The sequence below is a fragment of the Miscanthus floridulus genome, chromosome 4 (genome assembly GCF_019320115.1).
Source record: "Miscanthus floridulus cultivar M001 chromosome 4, ASM1932011v1, whole genome shotgun sequence".
Lineage (NCBI taxonomy): Eukaryota > Viridiplantae > Streptophyta > Magnoliopsida > Poales > Poaceae > Miscanthus > Miscanthus floridulus.
This window is the reverse complement of record NC_089583.1, coordinates 120,066,423-120,086,053: the sequence shown is the minus strand read 5'-3', so window position 1 is coordinate 120,086,053 and position 19,631 is coordinate 120,066,423.

Below are 19,631 nucleotides of genomic sequence, written 5' to 3'. Positions count from 1 at the left end.
CTCCAGCTTCTGACGTTGCCTCATTTCTTGTTTCAGCCGGGCCTGCAATATTTCACTTCAATGTTTCAGTAATGCAAAGCTAATTAAGATGTGTAAAGATCAATGTATGACGAGTAAAACAGGAATAACCTCGAGTGCGTCGACCCGGTGTTGTGCAGCGGTCGGCTGTGTGCGAATGGCCGAGCTCTCGCTCGTGCTCCGTGCTAGGATCTAGGAGAGCGAGAGGGAGTAGAGGCCGTGTCGATGACACCGTCGCCAAGCCAGAACTGCCCATGCTTCTTGCCTTGCCCCGCCCTCATGATGGCCTCTCCATCGAAGTCCTAGTGCTCGGATCGTGGTCTGGCCCATAGAGCGACCTCGCCACCTCAGTGTACTCACTGATGCGGGAGTGGATTCTCGGGTTCGTGTATGCCTCGGGCGGGTCCTCTAGGTTGAAGGAGACGTCGGACGTCGCCTTGCCCTTATGGGCCATACACCATGCCTGGAAGTCCGAGCAAGCCTGGCCACTATGTGATGCCGACTGCGAGAAAGACAACACGACGATTAGAAATCAGGCAGAACTAAGTGTCACAATAGATAAATGAATTCGTGTACCAATGCTTGTTTGTATCCGGCGAGGCTGCAGCTGCCTTAATGGTGTGCTGGATCTTGCATCTGCAAATGACGGTTCTGGGCATCCCTATGCATCTTGAGGTACTCCTCCGTGAACCACCTCTCCACCATCATCGCCCAGCACTCGGGATACGTTTGGCACCACCAGGGATCATCTACACGTCATCAAGTATTGGACATATAAGAAGATCAAATTAAACCAACTTAATCTCAAAATGAATCAATATTGATGTTCTTCATTTACCTCAAGGTACTGCTCCCGGGTCAGCTGCATCTCTCTTGCGTCTTTCTTGGTTTTCCTCTCTCCAAGCTTCGACCCATAGTAGGTTACGATGGCCTGGATGCGCACCTCGTGATGCATGTTAGTGATGAGTTTTTTATAGGCTTTGGTAGTCACCTGCTCCGCCCTAGCCTCAAATCCCTCATCGCATCTGTAATAAGTCTGCATACAAAGGCGATATATCTATTCATTATTTCAAGAAAAGTCCAATGAATGCGACATATTGAGCAATGTTGTGCGAGGGAGACTTACCTAAAACTCTGCCTTCACCCGCGTCACCTTGTTGGGGTACTCCGCATTGAGGGCGACGGCGTAGTGGTCAAACAAGTAGGCTAGCTCCGTCTTCGATGCGTACGTGACAATGTCGGGGAAGAGTGCGTATCCGGAGAACAACAGGGAGGTGATGCCGAAACTCTGTCTTGGGCCAGAGAAGACCATGGAAACTAACCTATCTACGCATCCGTGGGTTGTCCAAAAAACATGGACAATCCGAAACAGATATAGTCATAGATATGCAAAGATCTGCATACCTCCAACCGTATCTCTTTCGAACAGGAGACGCCTAACTGGGTTACGCGATCTACGACCATGATACGAAAAGCGAGGTTATACCTAGGGTGGCTGCGGAGTCAGGCTAGCGGGGCCATGTCGGGTTAGTGTAGTGGCGAGGCAACACGGTGCAGGCAGACCGACACGGCGACGGGAACTCCAACTCGGCTCCGACAGGCTCTTCTCTACAAAAATGGAACAAAATACTGTCATTAAAAAAATCGGCAGAACCTCCCCTGCACGATGAGGTTTCCAAAACCTATAAAAACAACGGCATGATGGCCGACAAGCATATATGTCTCAAGAGAAGCCATGTAGTTTGGATATCAATCCATGCAGAAGAATATATCAAAGTAGTACCACTACTTCTACTACTACTTCCACTATTGCTACTACTACTACCACTATTGCTACTACTACTACCACTAGTTCTACTACTATTACTACCACTACTTCTACTACTACTACTACCACTACTTCTACTTCTACTACCACTACTTCTACTACTACTACCACTACTTCTACTACTACTACTACCACTAGCACTACTACTACAACTAATACTACTACAACTATCACTACCACAACAACAACAAGAGAGAGGGCATACCTAACGGTCGCCGGGGGTAGGGGCGGGCGGCGTCGAGGTCGAGGTCGCCGAAGTCGGGAACGGGGTCGGGCATGGACAGTGTCGGGGTCGGCGGTCCATGGGGCATGGTCGGGGGTAGGGCCGGCTCCTACTCCTCCTCCTCCTCCCCTCCTCACCCCTCCTCCTCCTCCTCCTCGCCTCCTCCTCCCCTCCTCCACCCGTCGGCGTTGGCGGGCCAGCATGGGCGAGCTGGCCATGCTCGGCCACATGCGGGTGTAGGGGAGGGGGCTGGCGGGGGTGGGGGTAGGCATCGGTGCGTGCGGGGAGGGAGGGGCTGCGGCGAAGCGTGGCGTCGGCGGTGACTCGGTGGCTGGCGGGTGCGGGGACGGCCACGGGCGCAGCGCATGGGGAGGAGAGGGCGGCGCGTAGCGCGGGGGTGGGCCAACGTTGGCGGGCGGTGGCGCGGGGATGGCCGGGAGCGGCGACGCAGGGCGACGTTGGCCGGGAGCGGCATCTGTCTGTCTATGTGGCTTGGACTGCCCGGCCAAATTCGCCTAAGTGCCCCAACCCGCCCCTTTGCCGAGCACCGAATCAGGGACTTTGCCAAGTACCCTGATCCGGTCGTCGGCATAGATTTTTTTTCAAAATACCTTTACTGAGTGCCCCTATCAAGGCACTCGGCAAAGAGGAAATTTCTAAAAAAATTCAAAAAACCTCTTTGCCGAGCGTCTTATTCTTGGCACTCGGTAAAGACTCCCTTTGCCGAGTGCCATGCCCCGCCGCTCGGCAAATTTTTTTTTTGTTTTTTGCCTCGAAATTTTTTATGCAGCCCTTTTAAAGTACCAAAAACTCCTCATTAGAATTTAGGGATTTTTTGTGGCTTTTTGATATATTTAGTTACTTTATTTTGTTTACTTGACTTTTTTCAAAAAATATAAATTTGAACTACACGTGGTACGAATAATGGAATTTAATGATTAAAAAAATGATAGTCATGTTACTGAGTGTAGTGTGAGGCCGTATCCAAGAACAGACCCAAAATTTCGGATATCTTGTTCATGAAACATGACCGCGAACTTGCGTGCGAAGTGTTTTTAAATTCTATAAAAAGCAAACGAAGTCCGAAAATCATGAAACTTGTTGAGATGTCGTGATATCATATGTGGAGGCTATGATAAAAATTTTAGAAGATTTCACACATGTTGTCACGTATGATACTTACAAACCAGGACATCTCTACATGCACATCTGGCTATGGTGGAAGGGCAATCGCCACTTCACTAGCATCACCGATGAACGGCCCTCCTTGTCCTTCTTGCCCTTCCCTCTTGACAAAGTCCTGGTCTCATATTGCTACAGCGGCCTTGTTCTTTGCTGGTGTGCTGGGCATTATGGATTACGTCGCTATATTGTCTGTAATCCAGCGATCGAGAAATTCCTTGTACCGCCATATAACATCCGTTCTAATGGTAAGGCTTGCTTAGGTTTCGACCCAACAATGTCCTCGCACTTTTATGTGATTGGATTTTGTGGAGGTGGAGGGTGCATGCGCAGGTGTGAAGATCTACTCATCTAAAACTATAGCATGGATCTTTAAGGAATCTGAATGGGGCGAGGGAATTGTACTATGTTCAAAATCAAGAAGTGTTTTTCTTAATGGTTTTATGCACATGCTTGAGTACTCCATGATAGTTGATGTGGATATGGAGGGAGAGACATGGAGGATAATTCGTAAACCACGTGGTGCTGAAATGTCCATCCATCAAGCTCAGGGTCACCTATGTGTGTTGTGTTGATTTTCACGATGTCTTGGGTTTTAGTGTGGATACGTGAAGACTGGTATTGATAATTGGAGATTGAAACATGTTGTGAACACGGAGGAACTGTTTGGACACATCAATATTAAAGTTGGTTCTGAGCTTTGCGATGCGGACTATAGAGTGATTACAGTTCACCAATAATGAAATTTGATTTTCTTTGTTGGGAAGGATAGAACTTTGATTGCATATGACATGGACCGTAGAAAGGTTCATGTCATCGATGTCCATGTCATCCGCTTTTGTAGATCAAGAGGGCATTTCCATATGAATAGGTCTTACTATCTTCCTTAGGTCTCCTTGCTCATGGAGTCATTAGCAGAGCAGCAAAGGTGCATTTGCTGTATTTCGTCGTTACGACATGTCTTTGTTCAAGTACGGAGTTGTTTTGATTCTATATATAGGTCAATTTTGGCTTGGTAACTAAATGAATGGTATGTCCAACAGTATTAATTCTATTGCTTTGTTTAGGTTGTGGAGTCTGAGTGCTTTTCAACAATTTCACTACATTGGATAAGAGACGAAGAAGAGGGCTTCCATGGTGCATTAACTACCAATTCGAAGGATGCAGTAATTATATTCATTGTGCCTTGGAAGCAAGAGTGCCACATAGGAGGACCACAACTATGTTGTTTCATTATGTAAGTCTATAGAGATTAGTACATTTAATATGAAATCTATGTATCGCTTATGCTAGGACATTAGTTGAGAAAGATGTTATGGTACCATCCATTGTTATTGAAAAAAGTACTCCTATTTGTGAACATGATTTATGTATGTAATGATTATATATGTATGCGTTGTGTTTAGTAAGCTATTATGGGTTGTTCATTGTTTTGTTAACACCACGGCCGTTGGTGGTGCAAACGTCCAAACCATCACTATACATATGATGCGACAGGGATAAAAAATGTATCACTGCCAAATCATTTAGTAACCTGACACCAGCTAAACGATCATCAAAGGCGGATCATGGTGCAAGGCGATAATGACCATGACCTTTATACTAACGGTTCATACGCTTAAGCGACGGTGATGTTTACCTCTACACAGACGTCTCGGTCGTCGAAGCGATCGTGAACCCGCACTGCAGACAGTCGGATCGAAGTACAAGGCGATAGTGCTGGTGTCTACTATATAGGCGGTTGATGTGCCCACACGACGGTGATGTTAGCCTCGACACAAGCGAATCATTGACCAATGCGGCGGTGTTGCGATCCGACACAGTCGGTTGCTAGCACCATCGAGTGCTTACTACTGAGGCCGAATACGGCTGTGATGAGGGTTACGAACCGATCGTGGTAGGTCCATATGCAGTAGTGAAACCTAGTGTCTAAGGGGCTAATAATGTTGGGAGTGAGGGAGGCTGTGGCTACCCCCATCCTTGTAAAAAGGGCCAAGCCATATGGGTCATGGACCTTCATGTAATTTGTAAACTAATAAAGGGGTAGGTAGGAAGATTGTCTCTCTCCACCTAACTCCATCCAAAAACCCAGTAAAAAACTATACTTGGAGAAAAGGGTACATCGCATTCGTTAATTGCATTGTATATGTTGTCTCATTAAAAACCTTGTGTGAGAAACTTTTAAGTAAAAACTCACATAGAAAAAAGAGTACAACATTTAACCTTCTTGGTCATTCATTCTTCAGGACATTGTATTCTTCGTGAATAGGTAGTGATCTTCATGATCTATGCATAAACATCAATATATTAGCAAATATTATCTACTTGATATTTATAATTTTAGTGGTTTGCCTTCAATGTAGATTCAATCAAATATGCTCCCCCTCATAAAAGCCATACTTTGAACTTCATTGTTCAAATCACACTTTTCATAACTGTGTGCTTAATTAATGATATGCGGTGCCACAATACTATATCTTAAAAGTTAGCTCATAATTCTTCTATGAATTATAATATGGGTACAAACAAGAGCAATATGCTTCATGCATAATGACCACTTATTAGTTGTGCAAAACAAATAAATTTTATCCTTCAGGATAATAAATTCTTTGAGAGGATTATCGGTATAAATAAGTTAATATTCAATATCTTCTAGATAGTGTATCAAACTTATACTATAGTTTGAATACTTATAATTCTTCCTTAATGGATTTTTAAATTATATGTTCAACAAATCTTCAGGAATTAGATTATACCACTAAATAATAAATTCAGTCTTTGCATTTGACATTTAGGGGATAATTCAATTGCCAAAGTCACCATTATTATTATACCTTCTATGGTATTTAGAGGATATCACCACTTTATTTGCTAGCTTTTGATATCCACTTTCTGAGTATTTATATGACACCTTTATAGTGTTTAAGATTCCACATTTTCTCCCTCAGATCTATATTCACTTCAGGGATTAATGGTGTTTATTTGAAAATCGACCGGTAAATCCTTCATGGATTAACTCCTTCAAGGATGTTCTCAGTTTCAATGAATATAATTTCTCTTCTATGAGATATATTCTCTACTACATGAGAGATTATTATGTGATATACAAAATAAGATAGTGTTATTCACTACAAAGTCGTTCGATGACTCTTTTCCTTTCAGGACATGGTCTTCTTGAGACTTTAATATTCATACAGGAATATATTCTACCTTAGACTTCTTAATACTTGGTATGAGATTTAATTTCTATTTATATTCTTCAGGAACTATATGGATCTTCATGATCCATTTATTAACTGCATATTTTAAATTCATTTATTTCATTTGCTAGAGATATAGCAGAACATTTATTTCTTCTTAGTATAGGAGATTCAACCTCAATTGCTTTCTTCATTGATCCGATATAATCGCTACAAGCGACTTTGCCATGTACTTTGTTTTGTGGATCTTAAGAGAAACATTTGCAATTATAGAGGTAGCGTTATTGACAACTATTATTTTCTCCTAATATTCTCATAATATGAGATTATTCTGTCTCTTTGTTATTTCTCAAACAAGAGATGATTTATTGTTCTGCATCCCAATGCTAATCACTAATGATGTAAGCGCTTAGTGTGTTGGATTTCATCTTCATGATGATCCTCTTCATGAGATGCTTAACCTTCTTCATGAGGTGTTCTCTTCATGAGAATGGAGGAGATTTATTTTATTTATTTTACTTTTAAGATCATTTTTCTTCTATGGAAATAATATTTAGCATTCAAAATAGGCTTTCTCTTCCTCTAATGTCAATATTAGATCTTTAATAGCATACTTCAAAGGACATCCCCTATCACAGGCTTAAAATAATTCAAACTTATGTATCTCCGACTACCAACGGAGGCCCATTCATATATGCTATGATGAAATTTTATGGGAAATATTCATGCACATATTTAAACATAGGGGTTAGTATTCATTAAATGCAGCGAGCTAGAATACATAAAGTGCACGTAAGAAAGTTCAGTATTCCTACAAACTAAGGGATGTTCTCCCCCTGATTTGCACATATATATCATAGTTTAGAAAACTATTTCATTGTCTTGCTTATTTATTGTTTAGCCAAAAAATGATCCAATTACTCATACATAAAAAATGGACCTTATACTTCAAATGTATAAAATACACAATGTTGGTATTTATTAACGCAAATAGAATATAAAGGATTCCACAAGCGCACAGAATACCATTGTAGCATTTTACTGGGAGTATTCCAGGTATCGTTATTTATATTTTACCACAAGGAAACAATGGAGTAAAGACTTATTGAGGAATAAAGGAATGTCTACCTATCAACATACCAACATAGCTAACGTAGGGGTGAATGTAATGATAGGAATAAAGCATAATGACACTCAGAGGATAGATCACTAAGATAATGTAAATTAGTCAACTCGGAAGAACAACGGATGAGGTAGATTCATATGATATTCCTATTACATGGTCAAAGTATATATACATCCAACTATAGCTAAGACTAACTCTACTCTTGTGCACTTTGAGACGCTGTTTAGATGGTAGAGCATCCACAATAGATAACTCTATTAATGCGACTATGATCCTACAATTTAAGAACCTGTTCAATTCAGTATGAACTACAAAGGATAGATGGGACTATCACCTCCCGCTGCTACCACACAACTAGAGAATAGGGTGTACTCACAAGCAGAGCATCGTATAGTCACCATACTTACATGAGGCTTGGCTACTTAGCCCAATCGATAAACTATAGCAAGCTAAGTGCTCTATGAACCCACACACAAAAGCAATGATAATCTTAACTAAGCAAGATATATATTTAAAGTAAGTATAGCCATGTAAATAGGAATATAATGAATGGATAATAAGTCTTACAAGATGTAGAGGTGAAGATACATGGCTTCGCCGAGCCTCCAAGACTAAATCCAAAACTTGAGCATGAGCCCAACTCGACACTCACTCCCGAGCTACTAATCTACTACACTCGAGAGTCTAGACCTAATCCTTCTGGTGTATCTTGATCTCTAAATGAGAGATATGAATTAGGGTTTCAAGGATGCTTGAGGGAGGGGGTTAGGGGCTGGTATATATAGGCCGAAGCATCCATCATGAACCCTTGGATCAAACCGACTTAAAGGATGGCGTAGATGCATCCTAGGAGATGGTGTAGAACCGACATTGTGACATGGAGGTTGACAGTGGGCCCCAGGGGCTGGGCGACCTACAGGTGGGGCCATCCGGTGTTGGTATTTCTTAACATGCCACTTGTTTGAATATTAGAGGAATAATTCCTAAGTCATTCTTAATTCCTAAGCAGTTACTTAGCCACCTATCATAAACCTATATCCCTAACTTTACTAGTTTGTCATCCCTAGTGTTGATGCAGAGATATTTGTTGGTACTACATAGTATTACTACTAGAATAACACTAAGCAGTTCTTTTTTAATTATGTGACTAGAGAGAATATATATAAATCTATGAACCAAAAGTATCCATTAATTATGTGACTAAAGAGAATATATATAAATCTATGAACCAAAAGTATCCACAAGCGTACAGATAATATACCATTGTAGCATTTTACCCGAGAGTATTCCAGGCATCATTATTTATATTTTTACCAATGGAAATGTCTAGCATGGATATGTATTGATAACTTATACTATTAAAGGAGAAATAAACCATAACCAATGTTCTACTCATAACAGGGATAAGTCATAGGATAAGAGATGTATAAATGATAAGTAATGAGAATAATAAATCACTCATAGCACTCCTTTCTATAGCATTAGCATGGTCAGGTAGAATATTAGAGGAATAATTCCTAAGTCATTCTTAATTATAAGTCAAAGCATACATTTGATTAGTGCAATTACACCTAATAATCATGGCTAAGATCATCATCATATCTACACCTAAGGGATATTACTAAGGAAGATTAAGGGCAGAGCTCGTTCTACCTTCGTTATCGGACCCTACTTGCACCTATATTCGGGGAGTGGACTACAAAAAAACTTAACGAGAGTGTCACATCCGCGATCTATCACATGACCTAGAATATAGGGTGTATCCATAGGTAAACAACGTATAAGCACCACGCTTACACAATGTCGACCACACACCCCGTGTACATCAGAGTGAGCGCTATATGAACTTATGCATAAACACAATGATAAACTAGCTATACTAAATTTATAATCAAAGTAGGCGTTGAACATCATAATGAAGAACATGAATAAGATAAACATTGAGATTATCATAACAATTGTAACTAGCATATAAAAATAATGGAGAAATAAAAGAGAGAGGGGTATAAAGTTTATACCAAACCATGCTCTTGACAAGATCGGGAATCCAAGAGAAGTCCTGCTTGCCTCCCTCTAGATCTATCCTAACTAGCTATGCTATGGAGGAGGAGCTTTGAGGAGATTAGAGTTTCTATCTTCTCAAATGACTTGATAACTTCTGATGCCTGGGGGGAGGCAGGGGCTGGATTATATAGCCCTGCGGGTCCAATGTGAGCCCTTGGAAAAAACTGACTAAAGCAACGGACTAGATACATCCTCAAAGGCGGCGGGAGACCGACATACGAAGTTGGCTGATAGGTGAACCTAGGGGAGGCTGGGAGGCCCCATATGTCAGGGGGTGGCCCTCCGCTTCGGTGATTTGCCTTCTTGACCCTTCTAGAATCTTCCCATGTAGGTACCACGGTAAAACTCCATATTTTCCTTTGACGATTAGGTCCTTCTTGGCTGTTTTTCTGATTAAACCATGCTGGAAACATAGATTAACCATAACTCGTGGAATTTATTAGTTTAAACCCCTAAACCTTCATTGGTGATTATATTTATGCCCTTATACATGTTTAATTGACGGTTAAAATTGGTTGTTAACTACCATCAATAGCCCCCCACATGGTACCCACCTGCCCTCCGCTTTGGTGGTTTGCCTTCTGGAGACTTCTAGAGTCTTCCCACGTCGGTTTCGCTATGGATAAACGTGATTTGCTTTGACGAATAGGCCTTTCTTGATGGTTTTCTAAGTAAATTCTCCTATAAATATAGATTCACCAAAACTTGTAGAATTTATTAGTATAAACCCCTAGACCTATGTTGGTGATCCTTTTTATACATTTATATAAGTTATATTGACGGTTTATGATGAACAATAACTACCGTCAACACATAACATTCAAAATTACATAGAATTTCTTCTAGAATTTTTTAATTGCCATTAATGCAAAATTCCCAAATGCCTTTTCTTCATAGATCACAAATCATCATAAGTGTTTTATCTATCAACTTAATTTCCACTATAATCCAACCCATTCAATTGTGTCACTTCTCCTTTTAGTCAATTTTAGATTAATCAACTCCCTCTGGCCTTAGGCTACTTGGCCATAGTCCAATCTATTGCTTATGCATGCGATGCATTGAAAGAAAAAATATTTCTTAGTTCAACAAGAACTATATAGACATAGCATGCTAGCTAGCCAATTTAATTATGAGCATGTGCATAGGTAGCTACTAGCTACAAATGTAGCCGCTATGCTATTATTCATGCAGGAGTGGAGATAGTTGCAGCTCGATGAGAGCACAACATAATTGTAGGGGACCATGACGCCTAAGAGGGGGAGGGGTGAATTAGGCAACTTAAAATTCTAACTCTAAACTATGGCCTCTTTTTCTAACCTTAGCAAAACCTATGCAAAATATAAACTTTCTAAATGTGCAACTATAGTTTTGCTAGTGTGTTGCTATCTCTACCGTAAAAGGAGTAATACAATCAATGTAAATGCAGAAGCTAAAGGGTAAGGTAGAGATATACAAACTCCTGTCGATGAGTCTGGTATTTTTACTAAGGAATCGAGAAGCACGCAAGCTTTCCCCTAGTCCTTGTTGGAGCCCCTCGCAAGAAATCCCTCGCAAGGGCCAAGCTCCCGGTTGGGTAACTCCATGGATAGCCTCAGGCCTTCCCCACACGCAAGTGGGTCTCCGACATGCCTTCTGGCAAGCCTCTCCCAGATGCTCCCCGCCGTCTTCACTATCAAGCTTCCGGCCAAAACGTCATGGGCCTTGTTCCCTTCGGTACATGGTGGCAGACACACCACAAATGTGGTTGGTGTAATCTCGCAAGACTACAAGCCCCTCTGATGTACAACAATGGTGCACGCAAGCACCGAGTGGTAAGAGGTATTCAAACCACACTAAACACTAGGCTTAAACCTAGAGCAAGCGCATAAGCGGTGGTCTAATCAACCTAAGCACTTCGCAAAGCACCTACACTAATCACCTAATGAATCACTAAGCACTATGCAAGTGGAGATCACTAAAATAGTGTATCAACACCATTGATATGTTTTCTCAACTCCGCTCACTTTATTTGGCCAATTGGGGGTTGTCTTTATAAGCCCTACTGAGAAAGTAGCTGTTGGGGACGAAATCTCGCTTTTCTGCTACTGACCAGACGCTGATCATGTCCTGACCAGACACGTCCGGTCGTTCCAACCATTAGAGTGGCGATCAACTGATCGAACGCTGCCAGCGTCCGGTCACATGCCATCGGACGCGTTCGGTCTCAATTTCGCCGCTCTAGAACCTTTTTGTACTCGATTAGACGCTGTAGTTCTACGTCTGGTTGATTTGCCGCCAGCGTTTGGTCCAGTGTCCGATCGCTGCTGCTGTTGCCGACCCTCTTGATCAGAGCGTCCAATCACTTTCCTCTAGCGTCTGGTCCAGCGTCCGGACACCTCTATGAGCTTGTTTCTTTGCGATCTTGCATACGACTTGGTTCCTATCTTCATGCTTGAACTTTGCTTGATATCTTGGGTCTTCTCTTGTGCTCCTAGGGTCTTGCTTATGGTGTTGATCATCAGATCATCATGACTTGCACCCTATTAAACTACAAAATAATCACTTGCAAATTCATTAGTCCAACTTGGTTGTGTTGGTCATCAAACACTAAAATCCAAAGTAAATGGGACTAGGGTCCATTTTCCTTACAATCTCCCTCTTTTTGGTGATTGATGACAACACGACCAAAGCAAGCAAATAATAGAATTTTGAAATTTGAAAACTACCTACTTGCTAGGATGCAATGCAAGGGGCAACGTTATATGATGCTAAAAGATACTACTTGTAAAATTAAATGGATACCACATGAAAACTTATCTTGCCCTTGCAAATATCCCCATGTGGCATTATGGATTTAAGCCTTGCTTCCTACAAATTCTCCCTATTACATAGACTAATCCATAATCCACTATCCTTCCTTTCTCGGACCATTACCACTTGTAAATTATTATGATCAAGCTTTTGGTCCTACAAATTAATGCTTACTTTTGGTTCTCTAAATTCTCCCCCTTTGGAATCAAACATTGAAAAGAAAAACATTAGTAGCACAATGGAGGGTCAAACTTTGTGATCCTTTGTATGTAGAGTGGAATAGGTCACAAAATTTGACTCTCACATTATATAGATTAAGCTCCCCCTAAATATATGCATACATATGGTAGAAGGCAAAGCATATGCATAGTTGGCAAATTATTGCTCAAGAGAATTTAATCTATATAATGTATGGAGAAAGCATATAAATATCAAAATGAAATCAACATGATAATATCGGTTTAGAAATACCACATGTGGAAGCCAATTTCTACCACTTGTAATATGTGGTGTATACTTGAAGTATGATGCTTAACTCCGAGGACTCTATTTTCCTTGTAGTGAGACTACTACACACATGATAAGCTTAAAAAGGTGTTAGTCTCAAAGCATCCAACTTGTAGAGTAGCCTCTCCCTAAATTTATGCACACAAGCGTGGAATACTTGTAGAGGACATGCACATTGATTTTAGAATCAATAATACCACTTAAAAGATGACATCACATGAATGTGAGAATCATTTTCGAAGATGATATTCGGGAGAAATTATCTACAATTTAGACTTTGGCACATATTAGATGAATAATTGTAAGACAAGCTATGTGTCGTGCTCCTAAATAATTTTAAACCATGTAGATTTGTTCCAAGGGTTAAGAATGAAACCGAGCAAGCCTACCATAAGATATACCTAGTGTATGCATGACAAAAGATATAAGCATACATATACAAACATAGGCATAAAAAGTAACTAGATGCTTAAGGATACCAATTTGTAAGAAATACCACTTGTAGGAAATACAAATTGATACTACTTGAAGAAAATTGAATCTAGTTACCTAACATGGGAAGGAGAATTTAGGTCCATAGTATTCACTAACCCACTTGGCAATGATTTTGTCCATCATGATGCACCCCATAAAATGCATCCATACTTTGCCAAGTCTCTAAATTCCCCAAAGTCCATTAGATCTCTCACTTTCTTTTCAGGATCTAAACCTTCTTGGTGCTCTTCATGTTGGAAATAATTTCTTTTGGCACCTAAAAGCGTTTGACCCCGTTGTTGGCTTGCTTGTTCACCTTGATGGCCACCACCTTATCATTTTTCTTCCTTTTTAACAAGTATGGTGTGGATGCCTTCTTATCCACCTTGTTTGTGTAGGTGTTGGAGAGCTTGCTTGTTTGCTTTTTCTCTTTCTTCTTCGCTCCTCTCCCATTCTTCATCTTGCACTCATAGGACTTGTGACCTTTCTTATGGCACACGTAGCAAACCACAGTTTGTCCTTCATCAAGCTTCTTCACTCCCTTGATGGTGTTATCTTAATGAAGTTGGGCTTGCTTCACCTTGCCTTTCTCTTGAGTCAAGTCCTTGGTGAGGTGAGCTACTTCTTGCTTGAGTTGCTCATTCTCCTTTGCAACCTCTTGTGTGCGTGTATCTACAACAACTTTCTCAACACAAACTTAGTTGCACAAGGGTGAGTCTAAACATAAATTATTATAAGAAGTAGCAGCATCCTTTTTAGGCATGTTAAAGATAGAACTTTTCTTTTTAGATGCCTTGGTGGGGGTTGTACCGATGGCTTCAAGATTAGCAACTTTATTAGTTAGATCATCACAATGTTTGCACATGGTTTCTATTTTATCAAGCCAACTTTTATAAGCATCTTGTGATCTTACTAACCTTTCTTTTAATTTTTTATTTTTCTTTACAAGTTGCTCATCATTGATTATGCATGCATTTGTTCTCAAGTTGCTCAATTTTAGTAGATAGTTCAACATTGAGATTAGCAAAGTTCTCATATTATTCAAGCAAAGTTTTGTATGCTTCTTATGAACTATCTAGCTTTTCTTTTAATTTTTCGAGCTTCTTTTGTTGACTAGTGCAAACTTTAGCATAATTAAGATTTTGTGGCACAATTTCATCATAAGAAGGTATTTCATCATCACTATCACTCTCACTAGAGGATGAGCTTTTGTTACCTCGTGCCATAAGGCACACACGAGAAGATCTTGATGATGAGTGCTTGTGGCCTCGCCTCTTGTGATGGTGTTCTTCTTCACTTGAAGAATCATCCCATTACTTTATTGATGTGAGGGCTTGGTTTTTGCATGCCTTCTTTGTCTTGGGTGTGGGCTTGTTTGGACAGACTTCCACAAAGTGCCCCAATTCACCGTATTCATAGCATCCTCTCTTTTTTTACTCATTTCTTTGATTGATGAAAATGAGATCTCAAATTTGAATGAGTACACCCTTGACATTGAGCCTTTGGATCATCTTCTCCACCTTGTTGATAAGTTTGATTGATTCTTCATCAAGGTCGGAGGTTGAGGAGGAAGATCGATCATCACTTGAATCTTCTTCATCATCATCATCATCCTCATCGTCTTCTTCATCTTCACTTGAGGAGCTTGAGCTTGAGCTTGTCTCAACTTGCTTACCCTTCATCTTCTTTTTCTAACTACATGCGAGAGCTTTGCCTTTGCTTGATGAAGAGGCTTCTTCTTGACCCATCTTGCATGACATTTTAAATGCCACTATCTTGCCAATGACTATGGTCGGAGTCATGGTGCTCAAGTCTTGCATGTTGTGAAGGATGGTAATGATGCTTGCATATTTCTTTTGTGAAAGCACAGAGATAATCTTCCTCACGATGTCTACATCATCTAGCTTTGCTAATCTTATTGAATAGAGCTCATTGACAATTAGATTCAAATGAGAATACATATCACAAACAAGCTTATCATCATTCATTGTAAAGGAATCATAATTTTATTTAGCTAGACAATATTTTTGCTCACGAACATTAGAAGTGTTGTCATGGAGCTCTTGAAGTTTTAACCAAATTTCATGTGCCATATTTAAAGTGAACACTTGGTTAAATACATCCATCCTAAATGATTCAAACAAGCAATTCTTAGCTCTAGCATTGAAATACATTTCCTTTTCTTCACTCTTTATGGGTTTATTGGGATTCTTAATGGGTTTCATCCCGTCACGAGTGAGTCTCCAAACACCCAAATCAACCGCCTCAAGATGGCAAGCCATTCTAGCTTTATAATAGGGGAAGTTAGTGCCGTCAAAGTGCGAAGGCGTAGAGGTATCCATCCCAACCACTCTAAATAGCATCGACTCAACGGTAGTTAAGCCAAAGCTCCAAATTGAGCCAACCGGCTCTGATACCACTTGTACGGGACCATGACGCCTAAGAGGAGGGGAGGTGAATTAGGCAACTTAAAATTCAAACTCTAAACTATGGTCTCTTTTTCTAACCTTAGCAAAACCTATGCAAAAGATAAACTATCTAAATATGCAACTATGGTTTTGCTAGTGTGTTGCTATCTCTACAGCAAAAGAGTAATACAATCAATGTAAATGCGAAAGCTAAAGGGCAAAGTAGAGATATGCAAACTCCCACCGACGACTCTGATATTTTTACCGAGGTGTCGAGAAGCACGCAAGCTTCCTCCTAGTCCTCGTTGGAGCCCCTCGCAAGGAATCCCTCGCAAGGGCCAAGCTCCCGGTCGGGTAACTCCGTAGACAACCTCAGCCCTTCCCCACGTGCAAGTAGGTCTCTGACGTGCCTTCCGGTAAGCCTCTCCCAGATGCTCCTCGCCATCTTCACTATCAAGCTTCCGGCTAAAACGCCATGGGCCTTGTTCCCTTCGGTACACGGTGGCGGCCACACCACAAATGCGGTTGGTGTGATCTCGCAAGACTACAAGCCCCTCCGATATACAACAATGGTGCGCGCAAGCACCGAGTGGTAAGAGGTATGCAAACCTCACTAAACACTAGGCCTAAACCTAGAGCAAGCGTATAAGCGGTGGTCTAATCAACCTAAGCACTTCGTAAAGCACCTACGCTAATCACCTAATGAATCACTAAGCACTATGCAAGTGGAGATCACTAAAATGGTGTATCAACACTCTTGATATGTTTCCTCAACTCCACTCACTTCATTTGGCCAGTTGGGGTTGTATTTATAAGCCCCACTGAGAAAGTAGCCGTTGGGGATGAAATTCCGCTTTTCTGCTACTGACCGGACGCTAATCACGTCCTGACCGGACGCGTCCGGTCGTCTCGACCGTTAGAGCAGCAATCAACTGATCGAACGCTGCCAGCATCCGGTCACATGCCATCGAACACGTCCGGTTGTAATTTTGCCGCTCTAGAACCTTTCTGTACTCGATTGGATGCTACAGTTCTACATTCGGTCGATTTACCACCAGCATCCGATCCAGTGTCTGGTCGCTGCTGCTATTGCCGAGCCTCTTGATCAGAGCATCTGGTCACTTTCCTCCAGCGTCTGGTCTAGTGTCCGGTCACCTCTATAAGCTCGTTTCTTCACGATCTTGCGTTCGGCTTAGTTCCTATCTTCGTGCTTGGACTTTGCTTGATATCTTGATTCTTCTCTTGTGCTCCTAGGGTCTTGTTTATGGTGTTGATCATCGGATCATCACGTCGCCTTCATCCAAGTCACGTCTTGCACCCTATTGAACTACAAAATAATCACTTGCAAATTCATTAGTCCAACTTGGTTGTGTTGGTCATCAAACACCAAAATCCAAAGTAAATAGGCCTAGGGTCCATTTTCCTTACAATAATGATACATATTCATGTTTATTGTGGAATGTTGGTATTCAATCCAACGTAATAGATAACAACAAAGTGCAAAGCTACAAGCTTACTTGCAATTAGTGCAATGTAGAGAAAGTTAACTCGGCCGGAAGGGACGCGACTAGAAATTCAAGTCCTTATACATGCACTTAAAGATAGATTTAGGAAGGCTATGCCTATTAAATATTTATTACCCACATTTTCTCATGTCTTTACCCAAGTTCCTCCCCATTTTCGTGCCATAACTACTTCAAGTAGTAATATGCTTCATGCATCATCTATGAATAATCATTTCTAATGTTTCATAGAATCCAATCATACTTCTATAGTAATTATTGGTTCTAGCATGAAATTCATATATCAAGTGCGCTATTCATATACAACAACATATTTAGGGTAGGACATAGACTTCTAGCTTTTGGGCTATTAAAACTTAGTTTTAGGATTATACTATTTTTTGGCAAAATTGATCCTTCCAATATCAGGTAATATGCTAGTATAGTCTAGTTGTTCATGTACTTCTAGGAAATTCAGTTTCCCTTCTACCTACATGGTAGTAGCGCACAAAGAACTATAACCTTCATGGTTAATTGAGGCTTCTTAGTAGATAAAATCTTTGCAAAAATTATTTAGGTAGACAAAAATAGGCAATTGTTTATATGCGAAACATATAAATCTATAATTCATTCCATGCAAGATTAACACATATTACTGTAAGTAAGAATTGCAACTAAGAATATGAAATGCTTCATATTAGCCTTCAAGCTAATAAATTAACCATTAACTCTTCTTTGAGTAAGTACCACTTAATTCAACGGGAACTTAAAACTTAAAGCACCACCACCACTACCCATCCTTTAGGATATAGTAGTTTTAAAGACAAAACATATTTTAAGCACATGATTTAAGTTCTTCTAGAGAAACCTTAAAAATTCTTATCCATTATTACATGTCTTAGCTTCTATGCTTGACATTTAGCAACTTCATGCATGCTTTATTTCATAGTAGTCATATGTAATCATGATCCTTCTAGGAGTGTAACATATGCAAGTCATATATCCTCATAGAGCTATCTAAAAATTCTAACTCAACTTCTATTTGAGTCATTTATGATGATAAATTTAAATACTTCATGTATTATATTACTCTTTGATATTCTATATATAAGAGACATTTTTTCGAGAATATTCATCAATAAAATCTTATTTACCATCTTATCTTCTATGACATTTCATACAAAGCTTCAGGACATTGTATTTGTTTATAGAGCAGCGTATATATCTCATATGGTCATGTAAGCTTGAAAATTCAATTTTCAATAATATGGGATATCTTCTAAAATTTCTCTTGCAGTGAGTCCCAAAAGACCTTTAGGATTTAGCTTGGTCACATACTCATTCTTTGAGGGTAATACCAGGAATTACTATGTTCAAGATCTACTCCACTCTAGTGATAGTAGAATTGAATATCGTACTAGGATTTAACAATAATCATGCTATATAATTCTGCCATTCAGGGCAAGTTCAAGATATTCCTTCTTCGTGAAGGTTTACATATATTATTATAACTAAGTCGTGTGCATATAGGTTTACTACGTGTAAACAAGTAGCGAGGTGCAAAAAGATAGTTGATGGTTATGCAAAATATTCTTAGACGTATCCTAACATTTTTCAGGATCTAATCATAGTACATGCTAATTTTTAGAATTAATACCAATCATTCATTCATCCCAAAAATTTATTATGTTAGAAAAACTAAATAAGAGCCTCTCACATGTGATAAGTCTAAGTTCAGCAGGATTTAGAGAGGCCATATAACTTGTACCATGTTTCTAATGTATTTATTCAAGATTTTATTCTTACTGTCGCATGGTATATAATTCATAATGATATTGAGCTAGCATTTTTCATAACTAAATTCAAAGAGTAGAAATTTTGTAGAATTAATCTACTATTTAATCCGGAAAAATAAAGCTAGGCAAAACAACAATGTATACTTATACATACGGATATAAGCAATAAATATGCATCGGCATGGATAATTAAAATTTCCAAAGAATTTTCATGTGAAAAAACACGCTCATTCCACAGTTTCTAAAAGTATATGAATCATATTCTACCTCAAGATGGCAACGGGTACGTACCCGATGGGTACTGGCCACCCGTACCCGCACCCGCCAGATCAAAATCTTATCCGTCGGGTTACCCGTACCCGCAGGCGGGTAGAAAATTCATTCCATACCCGCACCCGACGGGTAATTCTTACCCGACAATATACCCGAGTTCACACACCAAAATATAATAGCTTCCAGCAAAACAAATCAACAATAGAGCAGCAAAACAGAAATATGGGCTGGTGGAGT